Source organism: Neofelis nebulosa, chromosome 2, assembly GCF_028018385.1.
Source record: "Neofelis nebulosa isolate mNeoNeb1 chromosome 2, mNeoNeb1.pri, whole genome shotgun sequence".
Lineage (NCBI taxonomy): Eukaryota > Metazoa > Chordata > Mammalia > Carnivora > Felidae > Neofelis > Neofelis nebulosa.
The window spans coordinates 95,024,861-95,047,058 of NC_080783.1; the positions used below are offsets into that span (position 1 = coordinate 95,024,861).

Below are 22,198 nucleotides of genomic sequence, written 5' to 3' on the forward strand. Positions count from 1 at the left end.
AAATAGGCTCTATTTCAGCCCTATAAATAGACTTAATAATAGATTTAAGTCCACAAAACCTTCCCTGACTATTCAAATGACAAAGGTGATAAAAGCAGCTAATTTATCAGTGATTCTTGACTGAGAAGTTTCATGTTAATTTACTAAAAGTTTCTCAAAATACCTATTTCCCCAGTGCACAATTTTTACCATGACTTTTCAACTTGAAAATAGGGATAACATCCTCCTTTACGGTTATTGTCATAAGGTTTAATTAAATTAATATTTACACACTGCTTACTACCTGGCATACTACATTTCCCATATTTTTCTGATAATGGCAGCAAATAAAAGTGTATTAACTTTAATCTTAGGTGATCATTACTGAAACACTCAATATATGTTATATATTACATATTTTTATAATGTAACTGCACATATGTATTAATTGGTCAGGAAACACTTAAGTCATAAAGTAGTTTCACTTTGGGGGAGGAAATCTCAGGTTTAGCATTGTTAAAAATGCTACATGGCATCTAAATGTAAGTAATAAGACAACTGGAGCCTCATTAAGACAGGACACAGAAAAGTATTCAAGGAGTGAACTTCATGGTTCACAAAATGAAAGGAATCCATCCCATGAGGGACATAATCCCTTTGTGTTTATATTATCCACCTTTGCAATTTATCAGGACCACTGAGAGCAAACAAGGCAACAACTTAGGCCACATTAATGTTGGGCCATTTGTAAGTAATATATGATAGAAACTTATTATAGCATCTAATTGATTAGTTTATGCTGACTACTGTCCAGTTAACAGTAAGACAGGCAATCATAATGTCACTTCATTTCTGAGCTTTAGTTTCCTGAACTATAACACGAGGTGTGGACTAGGTAAGAGTGCTCCTGAGGTCTGTTCCAATTGTAAAATTCTATTAATTATTTCATAAATCAAAGAAACATTTTACTAAAGATGTATAATATAAATAGAAGTGTCTTAACCAAGCCAAGATTCAGGAATTTTGTACTTTTGTTGTTTACTGACAATTATTGGAAATAAGTGTTTTTACTACAGGGGCTCTTCTGGCTTAAAAAAGAAAAATAGATCACAGGAAATGAATTTCTTTTCATGTTGCTGTGGTTTCATTTTCAGTAAAAGTAGCAGAATCTTAAGAAAATGAGGAAATTTCCAGGGTTCAAATATCTAGGTCATCTTGTGGTCACCTGGGCTATCACAGAATACGACTTGGAAAGGCTAGCTTACTCAGCACAAGGAGTGTGTTGGAGAGTGGAGAGGTGTAGAAACCCACATTCTTTAGCATGGAATAGTGGAAAGAACCCTCCCTTAGTAGGATAATGTCTTTTGCATCTTATTTTTTTAATACTTCAAAGTGAGGTATTTTTACTTCAAATTACAGAGTTTTCAAAAGAAACTGTGCTATATTTGTTAATAGGTTATAGCCTTATGATAGTCTCCCTGCCTCCCTTTTGTACAATTGTGAAAATATATATAATCCTAATAAATGTACTGTCACAGTTTAGAAGATGTGTCAAATTCCATATAAAAAAAGAAGTAACAGTAGATTAAGACTTTACCTCAAAAAGAAAAAAGGGAGGAAGACTGCTGGAAAAGGTTATACCAGAAAATTTAAAGATAGTATGATGAATGTCCAAATAGATTTCTGGCTTTATTGGTTCTTAATATTTTGCCACATTTTCTTGCTCCTATCTCTCTGGCTAATGTATTTTTATCATACCCCCAAATTATAATGTTGATAAAATTTTATCTCATGTACTAACTGTACAGTTGACTCCCCCCACCCCGCCCTGTTTGTGAATATCCTCTATAGCTTTTTGGAAAATCCAGAATTCATCAGTGCCTGGGTGGCTTAGGCGGTTGAGTGTCTGACTCTTGATTTCGGGTCAGGTCATGACCCACCCAGGGTTGTGGGATCGAGCCCCACATTGGGCTCAGCACTGAGCATGGAACCTGCTTGAGATTCTCTGTCCCTCTCCCCTATGCTCTCTCTCTAAATTAAAAAAAAAATTGTTTTTTAATCTTAAAAAGAAAATCCAGAATCTAATCAAATATAACACTTATATTTGTTATCACATCCCTCTAGTCTTACATAATTTTGCTTATTTTTCTTCCTAATACTGATATATGAAGGGTTCAAGTTGGCTGTCTTGTAGAGTGATTCACAGTGTAAATTTGTCTGATTGTTTCCTCACGATTAGATTCAGATGAAATATTTTCAGAGGAATATTGCATAGGTGTTTTTTGGTTTGTTTGTTTTGTCCCATATTACATCAGGAGGAATATAATGTTAGCTTGTCCTGTTACTGGTGATGTTAAATTTGGTCACTTAGTTAAGGTAGAGTTTGCAGGTTGTAAACATACCTTTCCTCTTTATAATTAAAGATTATCAGAAATTGAAGAATAACTTGCTCAGTAGCAGTCTTTCATCCAATAGGATTTTGTCATATATTCTTGATCTTTATAAGAATCTGTTATTACATTACTGGTTGCAAATACTGATTTTATACTTTTAAGAAAATGTTAACTTTATAAAAGATTAGTTACCCCTAAGATGTCTCTTGTTTATGGTAATCATTTGCTCTTCCTCTTTAGAATGTTTTAGGAAGTATGTAAGAGAATTAGGCTCAAATGTTTTCACCTTTAAAGGTCAAGTATTTAAAAAGGCATGTAAGAGCTAAGGCAACAAAAAGTTAAAGTTTATCAGGAATGTCAGTGATTAGATCTAGACAATTAAATTTCTGTTATTAGTCCCATAGTTGCCCTAGTTCCTATAATTCAGTTGGGAATTAGGTTTTTACCTTCTAACTACAGTTAAACAAGATGTTAGTAGAGTCACTGTGCTTCAGTCTTTGCAGAGGATGTTGAGCATTCTAAGAAGTACAGTATGAAACTTGAGCTGCAAGCAAAAAATTAAATTCATTAATTCATTTCTTTTACTGAGGATTTATTCTTGAAAGTTTCCTTCGTTACCTGACCTTGTTGGCCTATTTTAAGCACATTTTTAAGACATTGTAAGAAACCTTTCTAAATCTGTTTCACTATTTATTTGTGTTGAACACTTACAGGATACAAAGCTGACTTACTAATTAATGATAATAGTATCATTAATGGTAATTAATGGTGTAGTATCCAAAAGAAATATTGAAGGTTCTGTGTCTAATTAGCTAGTTGTAGTTTGTTCCTAAATGAAAGGTTCATTTTCTGTGTATGTTCTTTCCCTTCAGAACTTACTTAATGGTAATAAAACTATATAGTTTAGTGGTGCCTGGGTGGCGCAGTCATTTAAGCATCCTACTCTTGATCTCAGCTCAGGTCATGATCTCACAGTTTGTGAGTTTGAGCCCTGCGTCAGGCTCTGCGCAGATGGTGCAGAGCCTGCTTGGGATTCTTTCTCTCCTCTCCACCCCTCCTCCGCTTGTGTGTGCACTTTCTCTCTCTCTCTCTCTCTCTCTCTCAACATAAATAAAAATAAATTTTTTTTAAAAAAACTATATAGTTTAAAATATTTTTAATTGTGATTTTTCACTAACTCAGAATTACTTGAATTTATGTCCTAAAATTTTCCAAAGCTCAAAGACAAATAGAATCATGTGAAACATTATCATCCATGTTTACAAATGGATTTATCCCTATCTTTCTGACTAGTAGAAATACTCATTTTAATTTTTTAGCCACAGTTAAAGTGGGTTCTTTCATTATTCTGCATTTTAGTTTGTCCATCTGTTTCATAACAAGAGCCTTTATTACAGTTTTTAAGAAAAGCTGCCTTGAATCTATGTTTCTCATAAGTAACAAAGATTTCATCTGAGAAAAAATCATTTGTATCCTTTGATAAAAGCAGTAACCATTTATGTCAAAGTCAGGAACTTGGATATTTGTTTTGGAATACTCAGGCTAGTACTTGATTTTTGCTTCTTACACAAGTCTGGATACCAGAAAGTAAAGGGCATGGTAAAGGGCATTGTCTTTCATGACCTTGAACTACTTTGAAGCACCCTAGTCATTTCTTTTATAGAATGCCAATTTAGGTTTGCCTTGTTTTCTCATTAGAAATTAGATTAAGATTATGCATTTTTTTTTTTTTTTTGCAAGAATACCTCTGTAGTGAAATTATACCCTTTTCAGTGCATCCTATCAGGGTACACATAATATTGCTATGTTCTATAACCAGTGATTTTTATTTTGAATACTTGATTAAGGTCGTGTCTGTCATGTTTTTCCTATACAGTTACTATTTTCCCCTTTGTAATTAATAAGTATCCTATGGGGAGGCATTCTGACTTTGAAAACATCTTGTTTCTCATCATAATTTTGCTAATTTTAGCATCCATTGATACTTCTTACATGCAATAATTATTACAATGCTGTTTACCTAAGTGTGATTTTCATTTCCCTCTTCTAAGGCTTACTGGAATTCCATGGTAAGAAAGCACTGTCCCTTCTCCGCCTTTACTTATATATTTATTTTTATGTATGAATATCTGAATATTATTTTATTCTGTGGGTTTTAATCCAATACCTGCATTTTAAAAATTACTTTCTGGTACCACATGATGTTCCAGGTTCATCTTTTATTTCCTGGGTCCCAGCCTCAGACAAAACCATTTCTCCAAGGATCCATGTTTTCCTTTTTCTGGAAATAGTATTTAGAGAAGGTATGGGCACTCATTTGCTCACTGTGACTAGTGTCTCAGGGCTCTTTGTCCCTCTCAAGAGAGAGCTAGGACATACAGATTCATACATCTATGTTTACTTCTGTATTTCCGCATCTGTATATATATTAAATCATGGGTTCACACGGATACGTCCAACTCCAGTGAAAACCAGGGTTCATTCTAGACTATTCCTTGCACAATTTCTAAGTGCTTTATCCAACAGTCAGAAATCATACTTTTCATTATCTATGATATATTCACTTAGTTGTTCAAACTCAGTATACACAAAAGATAGTTTCAGAACTCCTAACCAATACCCCTGTAAGAAACACATTTACTAAACAGCACTTTGTTCTTTTTGTCTTTAGAGTACATAATCAAAGTACTCTTTTCCAAGTTACTTGGTTCCTTTCTTCCCTACTCATGTCAATGTACTTGTTTTATTCATTTCTAATACAGTGAGGTTCATTGCTAGGATTTGTATTCCATTCTGGAATACCTATTTCCCTACCTGTCCAAAAACACACAGAGTTGATTTTTATTTATTTTTTGGAGTGCATCTGAAAAATTAACAGAGTCCTAAGAGTCAGAGTTATAAAAATCTTTCTACCTCATTCCCACCCATTCCCTAAAGGAAACCAATTTTGTTAGTTTTTGATTTATCATTCTTGTATTTCTTTTTGCACAAATAAGCAGATACATGTATACACATCTCTCTCCTTACACAGAGAGTAGCACAGTTTACAGATACTTTTGTACTTTCTTTTTTTCCCCACTTAATTGCAGCATAACAGTTCACAGATACTCCTCATTCTTTCTTACAGCTGCACAGTACTCTATTGTGTACCATAAATGATGCAGTCATTCTCCTGTATGGACATTTCAATATTTTGCAACTACAAACACTCCTAAAATGAGTAAATGTGTGCATATGGAGGAGTTATTTTCAGAGATTCCTACATGTGGGATTGTTGGTTTAAAAGTGTATATGTATTTATTAGGGATTGTCAGTCGCCTTCCAGGAGAAGCACTATGCCAGTTTGCATTTCCGCCAGGAGTATATAATAAGGGTGCCCATTTCCCAACAGTCTTGCAAGAGAATGTGCTGTCATTCTTTTAAATTTTCATCAATCTGATCAATAAGAAATGTTATCTCAATGCTGTTTTCATTTGTATTTTTCTAATTTTAGTGAGATTAAACTTTTTTAAATTTATTTTTTTAATGTTTTTATTTATTTTTGAAGGAGAGAGAGAGACAGAGCATGAGCGGCGGAGGAGCAGAGAGAGAGACACACAGAATTTGAAGCAGGCTCCAGGCTCCGAGCCATCAGCACAAAGCCCAATGCGGGGCTCAAACCCACAAACTGTGAGATCATGACCTGAGCTGAAGCCAGACACTCAACCAACTGAGCCACCCAGGCGCCCCAAACTTTTTTTTTTCAACTTTTTAAATTTATTTATTTATTTTTGGGACAGAGAGAGACAGAGCATGAACGGGGGAGGGGCAGAGAGAGAGGGAGACACAGAATCGGAAACGGGCTCCAGGCTCCGAGCCATCAGCCCAGAGCCTGACGCGGGGCTCGAACTCACGGACCGCGAGATCGTGACCTGGCTGAAGTCGGACGCTTAACCGACTGCGCCACCCAGGCGCCCCAAACTTTTTTTTTTTTTTAATTTAAGGATCAGATTTATATTGTTTGTAAGCTGTCTTTCAGGTCTTTTCCCCATTTTTCTATCATGTCTTTGATCCTTTGTCTCTCAACATATGCAGATATATATATTTTTTCCTTTAATTATTAAGAGTTCTTTACTAGCCTTTTGCCTGTGGTATATGTTGACAGTATTTTCTCCTACTAGTTTTACAGCTGTTTTTCAAGTTTTCCCATAGTGGTTTTTGACATGCAAAATTTTCTTATTTTTATGAAGTCAAATTTTACTGCTTCTGGACTTTTGAGTCATAGCAAGCAAGTCTTTCCATACACCATAGTTAAACAAGAAAATCTCATGTTTCTTCTAGTACTTGTATAATCTCTGTCTTGGTCTTTCTCTCTTTTGAAAAGTTATCAATTTGAATTTTATTATTATTTTGGTAACAGCTTTAATGATATATAAATCATATACCATACAGTTCATCCATTTAAAGTATCCAATTCATATGGTTTTCAGTATATTCAGAGTTGTACAACCACCACCATTACCAGCTTTATAACATTTTCATCACCTTAAAGACAAACACCGTACCTTTTAACAGGCACTCCCCTTTACCCCAAATTCTCTCAACCTCTGGCAACCACTCACTTACTCTCTGTTGCTCTAATTTGTCTGTTATGGACATTTCACATAAATAGACTAATAATACAATCTGTGGCCTTTTCTAACTGCCTTCTTTCACTTAGAATGTTTTCAAGATTCTTCCATGGGATACCATGTAAGTATCAACACTTTCTATTGCCATAACATTTCATTGTATGGAATAGATCACATTTTGTTTACCCATTTATCAACCGAGACATTTGTGTTGTTTCTACTTTTTGGATATTATGAATAATGCTATGTTCATCTGTATAAACACTTTTACATTGAATTTATTCTTGTGCAAAATGATTTATCTCTTTCCAAACAAACAGCTACCCAGGTATCCTAATACCACTTATTAAGAAGTCCTTTTCTACCCGAGTGATATGAAATGTCCCCTTTATTATTTCCACTTGTATCTTGGTTTGTTTCTGGGCTTCCTATTCGATTGCTCTGTTTTATTCATGTGGCAGTAGGACACTTTTTAATTATAGAAGTTTTATAATAGTACATGTTTTAATGACTGATAGGGGAAGTCCCTCCTGGCAGTTGTTTTTTTTTTTCCCTCCTTTTTTCAGTCTCTTCCTGGCTATTCTTTGTTTTTCCATATAACTGAGTAGCAATTGTCTATCTTCATTTTAAAATAATTTCTTAGTACTTTCCCTGGGGCTGCATTAAATTTAGAAACTAAGTAAGAAGAATTGACATCTTTATAATGTAGAGTTGTCCTATTCAAGTCTACCACTGTAACCTTCAAAAAATGTTAGGAAATTATTCTCATATAGGTTTTGCACAATTTTTAAAAAGTTTATTCCTAAGTATGTAATCTTTGTTGTTATTGAAAAAGAACATTAATTGGTTATTGTTTGTGTATATGAGGCCAAGTTAATTTTATATACTGCTATCTTACTGAATTGTTTACTGTTTTAGTTTTACCTGTGATCCCCGAGGGTTTTCTAGCTATTACTACCATTTAAAATGCAAATAGAGGGGCGCCTGGGTGGTGCAGTCGGTTAAGCGTCCGACTTCAGCCAGGTCACGATCTCGCGGTCTGTGAGTTCGAGCCCCGCGTCAGGCTCTGGGCTGATGGCTCGGAGCCTGGAGCCTGTTTCAGATTCTGTGTCTCCCTCTCTCTGTGCCCCTCCCCCATTCATGCTCTGTCTCTCTCTGTCCCAAAAATAAATAAAAAACGTTGAAAAAAAAAATAAGTAAAATGCAAATAGAATTTTGCTTCTTTACCCATTCTCATGCCTCTGATAAATTTCTTAACTAATTATATTTGTTAATATTTCCATCACAATGCTGAATATTAGTGGAGATAGTAGGCACTCACCTTGTTTTCATATATTGTGGAAATACCACTAGTATTTCACATTAAACTTTCCGGCTTTAGGACTAAGGATTTTTTTATTATTTAGAAAAGGGTCCTGTAATTTGTATTTCCTTGAGTGGGTATGTTTGTTTTATTTTTATCATGAATAGGTGTATTTTTTAAAACAATTTTTGCTTATTTTCATTTTTTTAGAATCTTCAGCAGGCTCCATGCTCAGCACTGAGCCCGACATGGGGCTCAATCCCACGACCCTGGGATCATAAACTGAGCTAAAACCAAGAGTCAGAGGCTTAACCAACTGAGCCACCCAAGCACTCTGTGAACTTTTTTTGGGAAGCTTTTTCAGTATCAATGGAGATACATGATTTTTCTCCTCAAATTATTAAAATGGAGTATCATATTGATAGATCCTAATACTGAACCATCTCTGCATTCCTGAAATAAATCTCATAGGATCATGACATATTACCTAATAATAACAATGATATTATTTAGTACTTTTGTTTCAATATTCATAAGGGGTATTGATTTGTAGTACTTTTCTTTTTATTTTTTACTGTTCTCATCAGGTTAAGAACCAATCCATTTGCTCCATAAAAGGAATTAGGAAGTTATCTATAATTTTCAGTGCTCCGGAACAATTTATATAGCAGTATATAAAGGTTTGAAGGTTCAGTAGAATTTCTCTATGAAACTTGGCTGATGCTTTTTCGGGATAATTTCTTAATAACATTCTTTATTTCTTCTGTGGAAACTAGTCTGTTTAAAATTTCTCACTTAATTTTGGTAATTTGTATTTCCCCAGAATATTATTCATTTAGGCTTTCAAATTAATTGATATGAGGTTTAAGTAGTCTCTTATGAATTTCAAAACTAAAAAAAATTGTTTTCAATGGTTATTTTCATCCTTATTTTGCAAATTTTTGCTTTATTCTTCTACACAATCAAGTTAGCTAGTAATGTCTATTTTAGCAATTAAAAAATTCACAATATAGATTAATCAGGTCCACTGTTTCTCTATTCTCTACCTCATTAATTTCTTTTATCTTTGTCATTTCCTTCCTGTGCTCTCTTCAGGTTTACTCTATTGTTTTTTCAGATTCTGTTTTGAGGTGGAAAGTGAATTTACTTACTCCTATTTTTACAGATGAATCTGTCTACTGCTATGAATTTTCATCTGAACACTATTTTATTAGGATTATTTACAGATACCTATTTTAATGATGCTCTCTCTGTCAATATTGCAAATTCCAGATATTTTAGCCAACTGTTTTTTTTTTTTTTTGTTCTGGGGGGAGAAGTTATCATGAATCCTGAAGTTTTGTGGTTCTCTGTTCTTGCTGGATTCTGAACTTCCTACTTGTGCTTCTACCATTTCTTCACCACCCAACTGCCAAAGAAGACATCTCCCTTCCTTATGTGCCTTTTTCCTCCACTGAAGCTAGACATTTTGAAAGCTGCCACTCCAAATTGTATGTATTTTTAAATCCTTCTCTACTCCGATGTGAATCCTTTTTTTTTCTTTTAGAATTTTTAGAGTGCACTTAGCCTTCTTTCTGGCTGTTTAGATCAAGTTAGTTCCTCTCTCCATTTTGCCCCTCATCCTTTTTTTTTGGCCTTTGCTTGCCACAAAAGTTGTGTAGCAGGCAGAAAAGGAGTGAGTAGGAGAGTTCATATGCTTGATTTGGTATTTTTTCTTTTTACTTAAAGTTATTTTGAGGCTTAAATCTCTCAATTTATGCTATGTCTTCAAGTTTTGTATATTTTTCTCCTTATATTTTTTCCAAGGAAAATTGGGAGACAGTAGTTAGATGGCCACCAATGTCTTCAGGGGAAGCCCTCCTGACCTTTATTTTTTGTAAAAACTTCACTGAGACAGAATTCACATACCATATTATTTGCCCATTTAAAGTGTACATTTCAATAATTTTTAGTATATTCACAGAATTGTGTAGCTACCACCACAGTCAATTTTAGAACATTTTCATCACGTCATAAAGAAATCCTGTACAGTTTAACTATTATCTCCTAATCCATGCAACCCCCACCCAGACTAAATAATCACTAATCTACTGTCCATAGATTTCCCTATTCTGCACATTTCATATGAATTGTTATTTGTAGTTGATAGACATTTTGGTTGTTTCCATCTTTTGGCTATCACGAACATGCTATGCTGCTAATGAACATTCACGTACAAGTTTTTTTGCATAGACACACGTTTTCATTTCTATCGGCTATACACCTAGGAGTCTAATTGTTGGGTCAAATGGCAACTCTACTATCCCAAATGGCTGTACAGTTTTACATTCCCACTAGCAGTGTAGGAGGGTCCCAATTTGTTTCTGTCCTAGCCAACATTTATCATCTGTCTTTTTGATTAGAGCCATCTCAGTGGGTATAAAGCGCTATCTCACTGTGCTTTTAATGTGAATTTCCCTTGATGGCTAATGACGTCGGGTACTTTGCCATGTGTTTATTGGCCACAGGTATATCCCCTTTGGAAAAATGTCTATTCAGATCATTTGCCCATTTAAAAATCAGGTTATGTGTCTAATACTGAGTTGTAAGAATTCTTTATATGCATTTTCCATATACAAGTCCCTTATTAGGTAAATATTTTCAAATATTTTATCCTTTTCTATGGGTTTTCTTTTCACTTTCTTAATGGTGTCCTATAAAATACAAAACTTTCTGACAAAATCCAATTTATCTGTATTTGACACATTTGAAAAACAATTACCAACATTTTATACTCCTCATTAACTAAAAATATATATTAATTCTAGCAATTCTGGTAGTATGGACATGTGTTAAAGAACAATGTATGGTCATCTTTGGGCTCAAGAGAAATAAGTCAAAGAAGGCTAATAAGGTTATATTGACTTTTCTGAGGGGTAGAAAGGCAGTTTTTGATAAACTCATTGTGTAAACGAGTCTTCCAGAAGTAAATTTGGCCCCAAAAGACACACACATCAAAAACAGTTTTGAAAATGAGACAGCAAAGCCTAATCAAAGACCAAAGGACCTAGGATAATGAAAATGTACATCTGATGTCATGCAAGAGCAACAAGACTTCTGGTAATACTGGTGAAAAGCTTTATTGTAGATCTCAACAGCAATGTCTGAGAATTACTTAATTTTTTTTTCTCATTTTCTCATGCTCATTTCTGCAACTTTGGGAGAGCCAGACAGCTGTAAGGGGAAAATGATTCTTGCCCTAGGTGTGGGATATACACTATAATCAATAAAAGTTTTATTCTGCAAAGAAGTTTTCTGTCCATTTGGGTATATGAACCAGTTTTCCTAGTGTTTATCATCCCCTTCTTAACTAACAAAATTAAGTTAAACAAAATAAATTTCCCAGAGGCTGGTTAAAATGCAGCCATCTAATCACTTAACCACAAACAAATAAAAGATCATTTTTTTTTTTGCCAAGCATATGGGCCCTAGTACTATTTGCTTATGTATTCCTAAATTATAGAGACACTGAAGAAAACGCTTTACGACTGGACACCACATTCACCATTCAGATCACTTAACTTGTATATCAAATAACAAAGAATTAATCCAGAGATCAATTGGTGGAGCACAAACTTAAGTGGCAGAGAATAAGGATAATTTAGTTGCTTACATTTTAAAATGACTCATCTCAAATACCCTACTAAATGAAACAGCTATTGATAATCAATAGATTCAAATTTATTAGATGAAGAACAGATTCTTCTAATTCTTGGACAAAAACAAGAAAAGGACCATGAATTAAGGCTTAAAAAGGGTTTACTATGTAACAGGTAGGTTCTAAGCATTCCCTTTGAGGCAAGTAATAGAAGTATCCTTATTTTAGAGTTGAGAAAAGTTTAGGTAAGTAGGTTTAGGTTTGCCTAAGGACATACAACTAGTGAGTGGTAAAGCAAGGATTTTAAATGAGTAGTCTGGCTGTAGAGTCTATGTGCTTAATCACTTTGATAGATCACCTATTTCTCTGTGATAGTGTAATTTTTAAATAGTCTTCTACATTCATAATTGGTTTAACTGGCAAACATTACCATCTATTCTTATTTCTTTCTTGTCGAACAGAGTAGGTCAAGTCTGGTTCATATACTCTAGAATATAAAGCCAGTAAAAATTCAAACAAACAAACAAACAAACAAAACCCCACAACACAGCATCCATGGTAAAATCTGTAGAACTTGGTAAGTGACTGGATTGGGGGAGACAGAGAAAATAAATGTGATGCTCAAGTTTCTGGCTTAAGCAACTGGTTTTATAAAGTTGAGGTTTGTTATGATCATGATTTGCTGTCCCTTTGCACATTCTTTGGCTTTCATGGCAGGGAAATCCCAGAACTGAACTGTCAGACCTCTTACCTACCTGAGCTGGTTCCCTATGTGGAAACTGTTCTCCTAGCAACAAGGAGGTAGGTAACTCCTTATTCCCTCATCTCTTTCTTCTAACAGGTCACCAATATTCCCTTTGAATAGGGGGCTCTTTTAAACAGTGAAAATATAAATTTAAAAAGAGAGTGAAAAAAAAAAAAAAAAAAGAGAGACAAAAAAATGATACCCAGAAATAAACTCTGAATTGAGACCAGTAGATGATTCTTAGGCATGGTTTAGCCTTTCAGTGAGAAGGAGCTGTTATGAATACCTTATCAGTTTAGACATTTAATTAAAAAAAAAAGAATTTATTTTTTTAAAGGGAAGATATAATAGCTGCATCCTGATATACTCAGGGACACTGCCCTGCTGGTGTCATCAGGTTTACCATTCTTGGCAGTACTTCAGGCGACAGTGAGCCCCTAACCCCCTGCCTGCAGTAATAGAAAGATTACATTGTACGGGTCACAAGAAAAGCTTGTGTATGTGCATGCGTACACACAATATAATTATCTATCTCTGGGAATAAATCAAGCCACTGTAAATATGACTCCGGAGTTTAACAGCACCCAAAGTCTATGAGTGAGTATACTGGGCCATAGCTGGACCAAGTCTGTAAAGAGAAGCAGGACTGCTAAACTATAGCAGGGATTACCAGACAATGGGCTGCAGATCACTGAGACACTGCTGAGTTACAGCAAGATCTATATCCCAAGCATGTCACTACTGACTTTTCTGAAATTAAAAATAGATTCTTTTATACTTGCAAAAGTTGAGAACATCATCTTAAAAGTAAGTACTAGAGCCAGGAGTGCCAATACCAACAAGGGAGAAACCATTTTGCTCAGGCTTACATATTTGATTGTTTCCTTCCCTACAACAGGTATATTCCTATGAGACCATCCAACCAACCACCCTGCTTACCAAACAACCTTCTAATTAGAATTTGGCTAGGTCATGCAGGTTAGCCTGAAGAGAATGTGTGGGTAATGCTGACTGAAGCAGAACTCAACTTTAATCAATTAATAATCTGACACCTGGATTTATTCATTCTCTGTAAACTTTATTAACATATATGACCTGAGTACTTGCTTTACTTTATGTGAGTAAAGCAAAAGCAAAAACAAATTTATGAGTTTCCAAAGTTGAGGTCCCAACACTAGCATTGGCATCTTGTGAGGTCTGGGGAGTACCACTCATACTCCTGACTTCTGCTCTTTCTATAGAGGCAACAGGCAAAATATTATCAAGAGCTTTACACATATCCTAGGACAGTATTCAAAAACAACTGCCCAGTTTACAAAAACAGAAAAAAGAAATCTAGTATTCTACTTCCTTAAATAGTGTTTCCAGCTCAGGGAGAGTGGATGTTGAAGAGAACCTTTCAGATAAAATGAAACTCAAGAGTGATACCTGAATCATAAATTATTTAAGAAAGTGTTCAATTTCACTATTTGTATATTTGCAATTAAATTTCATGGGCCAAGAAACTAATTTATTCTTATTGTTGAACCTACAAAGAATCTTCAGTTAGTCCTGTGCGATAATTTGTGATAACATAAGTTAAATACTATTAAAGGATATTTTTAACTTTGCAAAAAAACAAACAAAAAAATGGATATACCCATGAAAAATAAGCAAGGAAATAAATAGGTATTTCACAGCAAAGAAATTAAAGATTTTTGATTAAAGAAAACCAGTTTCAGAAAATAGCAGCACTTTCACTGGCAAGGACAGAAAAGAACTCTGCCAAGTGCAGGGAGGGCCCAGAAAAATGGGGACTTTCATACACTGTTGATGGGAGTGAAAAATGGTCCAAAAGCTTTGGAGGTTAAATTCAGCAGTATATATCAAAAACCGTAACTGAACATATCGTTTGATCCAGGAAGACTACTTAGAGGAATTTTATCCTAAAGAAAAAACTACAACATATATCATAGTACAATTTAAAAAAGTGAAAAACTGTACACACTGCAGGACTGGCCGGGCAAATGTAAATACATTCAATAAGCTGGAGAAATTCCTTTATTGGCAGCCTTGATGACGGTGATACATATAGGTGTAAAAAAAAACCAGACCAAAAAACAGCATGTACAAAATAATCTGATTCTTTGTTAAAATAAAACAAGGAATTAGTTATTAATTTAGTGATAACCACTTGGCCAAGAAATGCAAAAAATACATTTTCTAAAGCCGGGAAGGATACATACCAAATGTTAACAATGGTTTTCTCTGGATAACAATAGTTTTTAGTGGCTAGTTTTCATTCTTTTTATTTGTATTTCCCTACTGGTCTTCTAAAATGTATATTAGATATTTGTTTATAAAAATATTAATAAAAACCTATATGCTATTATCTATACTTGTGGGAAATGTGACTCTTTCAGACTCACCTTATTGTCCTCTCAAAAATACACTGCACATAGTTAGTAAGCAACTGTCCACAACTACCTTACTGCTGAGGTAGAGATACAAAATATAAACGGAAACACACAATAAAGAGCCAAATGGTAAGCATTAACAATTATTTTAAGGCTAGTACTACGTAGCTAGCGTATTTTAATGATTGGTCTTTGTTCTCTGTACCAGAGTTATAAAAGTATTCCACTTGGCTATGGGTACTTTCTCCACCCAGCCTCAGTTTATTTTAAAGATAGTTATGGCTAATATTTATTGAGTGCTGAAAAAGTAACTGTTATGATTTTATATCAATTACCTTGCCCCCAATTTAAGATAGCTAACAAAGTGCCAAAGAGTGTACCATAAAATCACTCTCATGGAAAGGAAGACATATGTTAACTATCAAAACAGCTAATACAGATACCTCACTGAGGATTGAGTCTGGGTGTTAAAAGCAGTAGGGGCAAAAGGAGAACAAGACAGACATGTAGTTCTCATTCTCCGAAAATGAGAAAATGTGCCAAATCCTTCAGAACAGACCGAATTTTTCTTTCTTTAAATTAAAAGGCAATTCGAATACTTCCTTTGGCAGAGCATAAAGAAAAATTAGATTATATGACCCCTACACAACGATGACACATTCATGAATTATTCTCCTTGCTAAGGATTCAGGGTAGCCAAGTATCGCCCTGTAGACTACTTGCTGTTGTAAGGGATAAATGAAGGAATCAGGTTGTTTATCAGTCAAAACAGCCAAAACACTTCAATACAAGATATTTCTACCAATCACTGCCATAAGAGAATGACAGAGAAGATGACCATATAATTTTCTGTCCAAACTAGAAAGAGTGAAAGGGGGCATATTATTTTTTTAATAAGGCAATAGGTGTAAACTGGTACATATGATCACCCTAGTTACCAACCTAACAGCAAGCGGTAAGGGAAGAGATAAAAGGAAGAGCTCATTTTCACAAGAAATTAAATAAAATGAATAGTGAACACTTACTGCAGTTGAAATAGGAAGTTTACTTTTCTTAAGCTGAATTTGCCTCAGCCATACAAGGTTAGTTTATTAAACATTCTTGGCTTTGACAAGATAGATGCTAAAATATAGCACTAAGGTTGAGACAAAAAGGTGAAAACACCTAGCCACTTAGAATCTCAACTGTTCAACTGTTCAGGTCATCTTCAGGAACCTGAAGGTGTAAATAAACCTTAAATGGAAAGTTTTATGAAACTAAGGAGATGAACTTTTCCAAAAGTCTAGATATTCTAAGTGATCTCCCAATTTTCAACAAATTGTATAAAAACTGGTAAATGTGAGGTCAATCTCCAGCAAAATTATAAACTGAATTTAGAAGAAAATCAACTAAAAAAAACAGAAGAAGAAAATACCACACGATCTCTAATTACTAAGAACTGGCAAGGACAGAGTAAATCATATAATAATAACCACGTTTTTTGCTAGAATACTATAGTAGACTATATGCTTTAGGATTTCAAATAAGTTAATGACCAAATATGCTATGGACGCTTTGGGGATGATGGTCAAAGATAGCTAGAAAGATCAAATATAAAAGCTAATATTCACTTTTGGACTAATTGTTTAAAGTCCACAAACCTTAAAAATCTGTTATTTCAGGCTCTCCCAAACCCTGGATGCCTTATTTCCACAAACAGCCACTAGGCATCCTCTGTGAAGATAAAGAAATAAAACCGATAAAAGACGAATTTCATTATAAACATTTTACCATATGGTGTCTGATGGCCCATTCCTCTTTAAAATGAAATATCCTCAATTTCTTTAATCATTTTCTCTGATATGGTTTCTAGACTTTTGGTCTAGCCATCCTGGTGACCATTCTTCTAAACTAACTTTGTCAATTTTTCTTTTAGAACTTGGTTACCTTTAACTGAATAGATGTGTCCACAATGGTTGTCAATACTAGAAAGATATCTGCACTAAACAAAAGCAATGGCTACAAGTGGATTAATTTATCAATTATCACTTTACTGTTTTATACAAAATTGACAGTTTTTTCTCATGAACTGAATCTAATCATCTTACCACTTAAGCAACTGATTTTTTCTTCCTTTTTTTTTTTTTTTCTTAAAGTTTATTTACTTATTTTTGACAGAGACAGAGACAGCATGAGTAGGGGAAGGGCAGTGAGGGAGAGAGAATCCCAAGCAGAGCAGGCTCCTGTTGTCAGTGCTGAGCCCAACGCAGGGCTCGAATTCATGAAACCGTGAGATCACGACCTGAGCTGAAACCAAGAGTTGGATGCTTAACGGACTGAGCCACCCAGGCACCCTAAACAACTTTAAAGCAAACTTTATCTAGAGGCAGAAGTAGAACCAAAAGATAAATGGAATCAAGGATTTGGCTTACAAAAGAGAAAAATTTCTTACATCTAGAGTTGTCCTGTAATGGAACAGGCCATTTCACAGTGTATAAAGTACGGAGATTCCTGATATCAGAAGCATTCTTCAATAATCTGGTGGGGGGTGATCACCTGAGGAGATCACTTGTGTATTAGTCAGGCTATGCTGTAACAATTAACAACTATAACTCATAGGATTAACAAAAACTTCTGTTTCACTTGCAGTACCCATTTCATACCAGTTAGGTGACTCTCTACAACAGATGTTAGGGCCCGCTGCCCATTTTGTATGTCCTTTGACCCAAAGTGGCTTCTTCATTTTTCAAGATTTATGAAAACTACATAAAACAACCAAAAAGAATGTGTGACAGCAATGGTATGTAGCCCGCAAATCCTAAAATACACACTATCTGCCCTCCATGTAGTGACTCAAGAGATTCACGCTATTTCCACCTTGTGCCTTGCTTCCTTCCCCAAGTGTCTTGGCCATCTCAACACCTACCCTCCGTGACAGTCTCTTCTGCCCACCCTCCTAAATGATTCATGTGGCACCACTTAACTACAACGGGGCTGGGAAGTGTTCTGTTCCTGACATCCAAGGAAGTAGAATAATACTGGTATGGGAAAGCACCACACATCTCCACCACAACTCACTTATTTTATTCTAACTCAAAGATTCCATGGTTCTAAATATTTCAACTATAATTTTCATTTCTAGTATAAATCTTAATGAAATGGTTTTAAAATTGATTTAGAAAGAAATGTATCATAATATCACAGCTGGTGGTAAAGTAAAAATGCTTTCTCTGTGAGTTAGAACTAAGACAAAGAAACCTAAATAACTTCTGCAGCATGTCTGGATTAAATTCTTTAGTTTACACAGCCTTCAATTTTTAGTATGCCCACAATGTTACTAATGATTCACAAAAACTTGAAATTTTAAACATTAAATTATTTGGAGCAGAAGAATTGATAGGTCTTGCAGAAAAATATGTACATGTACTGACTTTGTAAATAAAAATAAAGTAAGTCCTATGCCATCACTGCAGGGAAAACTTGGTAATTTGGTCATTTCAAAATCTCAACACTTTCCACTGAATTGATTTAATAAGTTATGGAACAGCTGCAAGCTGAATTACACATGATGATAGCAAAATATTTTATAGATTGTTCAGCCATATCTACTGGGCATACTAAACGATGTAAATTGCAGTATCTTTTTTTTCCCTTTCATTTAGCAAGTGAGTATTTCATTACTTGGTATGAAGACTCATTTACACAAACATATCAAGCTTTAAAAACTTAGCTCATAGTTCAAAATAAGTTTTAAAAAAATCCAGATAAGTCAGCATACCTGCATAATAGCAAACTATATAAATACGTTGAAAAAATTTTAAAGCTTACACTAAAGATCAAATGACAGGAAAAGAATTAAAACAACTAAGACTGCCTTTTTATAAGATATTAATAATCAATTATCAATATACATAATGAGGAATAAGGTAGAGAAATTAAATAAGACGAACCAAAACATATAAACTTCTAAACAAAGCTCACTAACATTATTATGAGAAAGCTAAAATCTTGAAATAAATTTTAGTTCCACATTTCAGAAAGATAAAATGCTGTCAGGAATACTTCTAACATTCATTGGGACAGATCTTGCAACCAACTAGTGATAAGAGACAATCAACTACTAAACAACTGTCTAAAATATTAAATTGCAGATAGTAAACAGGCAGATGTTTAGTTTTCAAAGGTAGGGAAATGCAAAGGTCAAAAGGACTCAGCACTACTTAAGTATCTAAGTCAAAATCTTATGGAAAAAAATACGGAAATCAAAGAATTCAGAAGAAATACAAGAGGAACCCGGTGATTTTTCTAACATTTCAAAACATTTCAAGGAATAAAATATCAAATATATTAAGGAATGAAAAAAAGAATGACAAGTAACATATTTTGTGAAATCTTGAACACCAGTGATAAAGGGATCTTAGTTTTAAGATTACATTAGGCAAACACTTTGAAAATGGAAGATTAAAATGTAGTGATCTCTTAAGTTTTGTTTAGCTGTATTTTGACTTTCAGAGAAATAAATCTGTAAAGAAAAGCTCTGCTAAAGATGTCAATTAAGAAGGTCATAGTACATAAAAAGAATTCAAAAGATTTTTAAAAATGTGACTATCATTTTAAAGGTTTTTAAAATACATTTAGCCACCTTAAAAATAGAAAATACTGACCAAATCACCATAAGGTACGTTCATGGACTCTGGTTTGATAATCCTAATGCCCAGTGTGATGGTATTAGAAGGTAGGGTCTTTGGGAAGAGCTTAGGTCATGAAGTCATAATTCATGGAGGTTTCATGAATGGGATTAGTGCTATTATAAAAGAAACCCCACAGAACTCTCTTTTTGTTGAGCTGGTATGCTTTGGATTTCCAAAGCTTAAAATTAAAGAAGCAGAAGACTAATCAGAGATAAAGAGTTCAAAGACCCTTGGTATTGTTTGGGAAGTAAAATTAGACAAAATGATATATTTATGTTAAATATGCACAGTTGCGTGTCTGGGTAGTTTAGTCAGTTAAGTGACCAAATCTTGATTTCAGCTCAGTTCATGATCTCACAGTCATGTGATCTCATGATCATGGGATCAAGCCCCAGGTTGGGCTCCATGCTGGGCATGGAGTCTACTGGGAGTTCTCTTACTCCCATTTCCTTTGCCCCTACCCTACTCACACAGTCTCGCTTAAAAAAGTAAATATGCATATTAAAAAAGGGTAACTACTAAAATAAATAAATAAGTTCCAAATTAATAAAGCAAAAGTAAAATAAAAGGCACCCCCCCCCCCCACCAACCAAAAAAAAATCCAGAAGTAAACCAACAAAAAATACTACCTTAGGGTAACTATGTTGCTCATTGACATTGCAGAACAAGTGGGACAAAGACACTTTTCTTAGACTCCGAGTTCTGGGTCTTTGAGCTAGAGCCAAGTTGGGTTTAAATCCCTGATTAGGAAAGAAAAAAGGCGGAATAAGCCTAGGTTTTAGTCTGTTTTATGTTACTCAATCTTTAAACTGTGGCACCTTTTCTACAACGGTAAAATACATTTCTATATAAAGCTACAGCAATATGATCTAGTTATATAGGTAACTGATAAAATCATAAGATCCAGAGAACCTAAGCAGAGGAATTTTAATAGTTTTTTCCCCTCTGAAATCTAGTGAGTTGCTCCAACATGACAATTTTGATTTTTGGTTGTTTTTTTTTTGTTTTGTTTTTTTTAAATATTTTTATTTATTTTTGAGACAGAGCATGAGCAGGGGAGGAGCAGAGAGAGAGGGAGACACAGAATCTGAGGCAGGCTCCAGGCTCCGAGCTGTCAGCACAGAGCCTGATGCGGGGCTTGAACTCACAGACTGTGAGATCATGACCTGAGCTGAAGTCGGACGCTCAACCGACTGAGCCACCCAGGCTCCCCTGATTTTTGTTTTATTAAAGAAGTTGTTAATGATTCTGTCTCTGCAACTAAGAAGGAACTTAAGTTTCTTGTTTTTTCATACCTAGTATTTTACAAAGAACCTGAAATACAGTATGCATAAGAAATGATTATTCAACTGTTCCTCCTGACCACAAATTACTATGATTTATGTGTCCTATCTTTTAAAAAACTGCTTTATTGAGATATAATTCACATACCATACAGTTTACTCATTTAAAGTGTCTAATTCAAGGCTCACCTTTACCACAACCAATTTCAGAACATTTTCATTACCTGAAAAAGCAACTCCATTTTCCTTAGCCATCATCCCCTAATTAGGAACTACTAATTTACTCTATGTCTCCAGAGTTTACCTATACATTTCATATACATGGAATCACATTAATATGTGGTTTTTTGTGACTGTTTTCTTTTACTTAGAATGTTTTCAAGATTAATCTATGTTGTAGCAAGAATTTCATTTTTGCTATCATATAATCTTCCACTGTATGGATACACCACATTTTGTTCATTCATCAGTTGATAGACGTGTTGTTTCCACTTTTCCACTATTTCAAATAATAATGTTGTGAACACTCATGTATAAGTTTTCTGTGAACTTACATTTTTTCTTTTGGTTATATACCTAACAGTAGAAGTCCTGGGTCTATGGTAACTCATGTTCAATCATTTAAATGTTTACCCATTTGAGGAACTGGCAGTTTTTCAAAGCGGCTGGGCCATTTCGATAACCACGGTGGCAGAAGATTCTAGTTTCTCCACATCCTCAGTAACACTTGTTATTATCTGATGTTTTGATTATAGACAGTTAAGTATGAAGTGGTACCTCACTGTGGTTTTGATTTGCATTTCCTTGATGGCTGAGGTTGTCTATTTGCTTTTCAAATTCATTCCTGAATGCAACAGCAGGGTTATGTCATCAGCACAAAGGAGGATATGGATCATTTCACATTTGTATTAATTTGCTAAGGCTGCTGCAACAAACTACTGTAACTGGGTAGCTTAAACAACAGAAATATATTGTCTCATAGTTCTAGAGGCTAGAAGTCCAAATTCAAGGTTGCTGGCAGGTTGGTTCCTTATGAGGGGTCTATTCCAGGAGTCTCTCCTTGACTTTTGATGGCAGTCTTCCTGTTTACATGGTGGTCTCCCTGTATAACCTCTATCTCCAAATTTTACCTTTTGTAAGGATATCAGTTATGTTGGATTAGAAGCTCATCATACTCCAGTA

The 22,198-nt window shown here is 34.6% G+C and overlaps 1 protein-coding gene across 14 annotated transcripts in view; it reads right to left on the reverse strand.

The window, feature by feature from the left end:
• R3HDM1 (R3H domain containing 1) overlaps positions 1–22,198 on the reverse strand; it is a 205,662-nt gene that overhangs the window by 151,215 nt on the left and 32,249 nt on the right. The window contains exon 2 of one of the 14 annotated variants that reach the window (XM_058715441.1): positions 20,363–20,473. The exons of 12 other annotated variants lie outside the window; for them this stretch is intronic. The gene's annotated coding sequence lies outside the window, so the exon portion shown is untranslated. Of the gene's footprint in view, positions 1–2,818; positions 2,838–20,362; positions 20,474–22,198 lie in introns of those variants that run through there. One more of the 14 variants, XM_058715443.1, reaches the window with a different exon arrangement.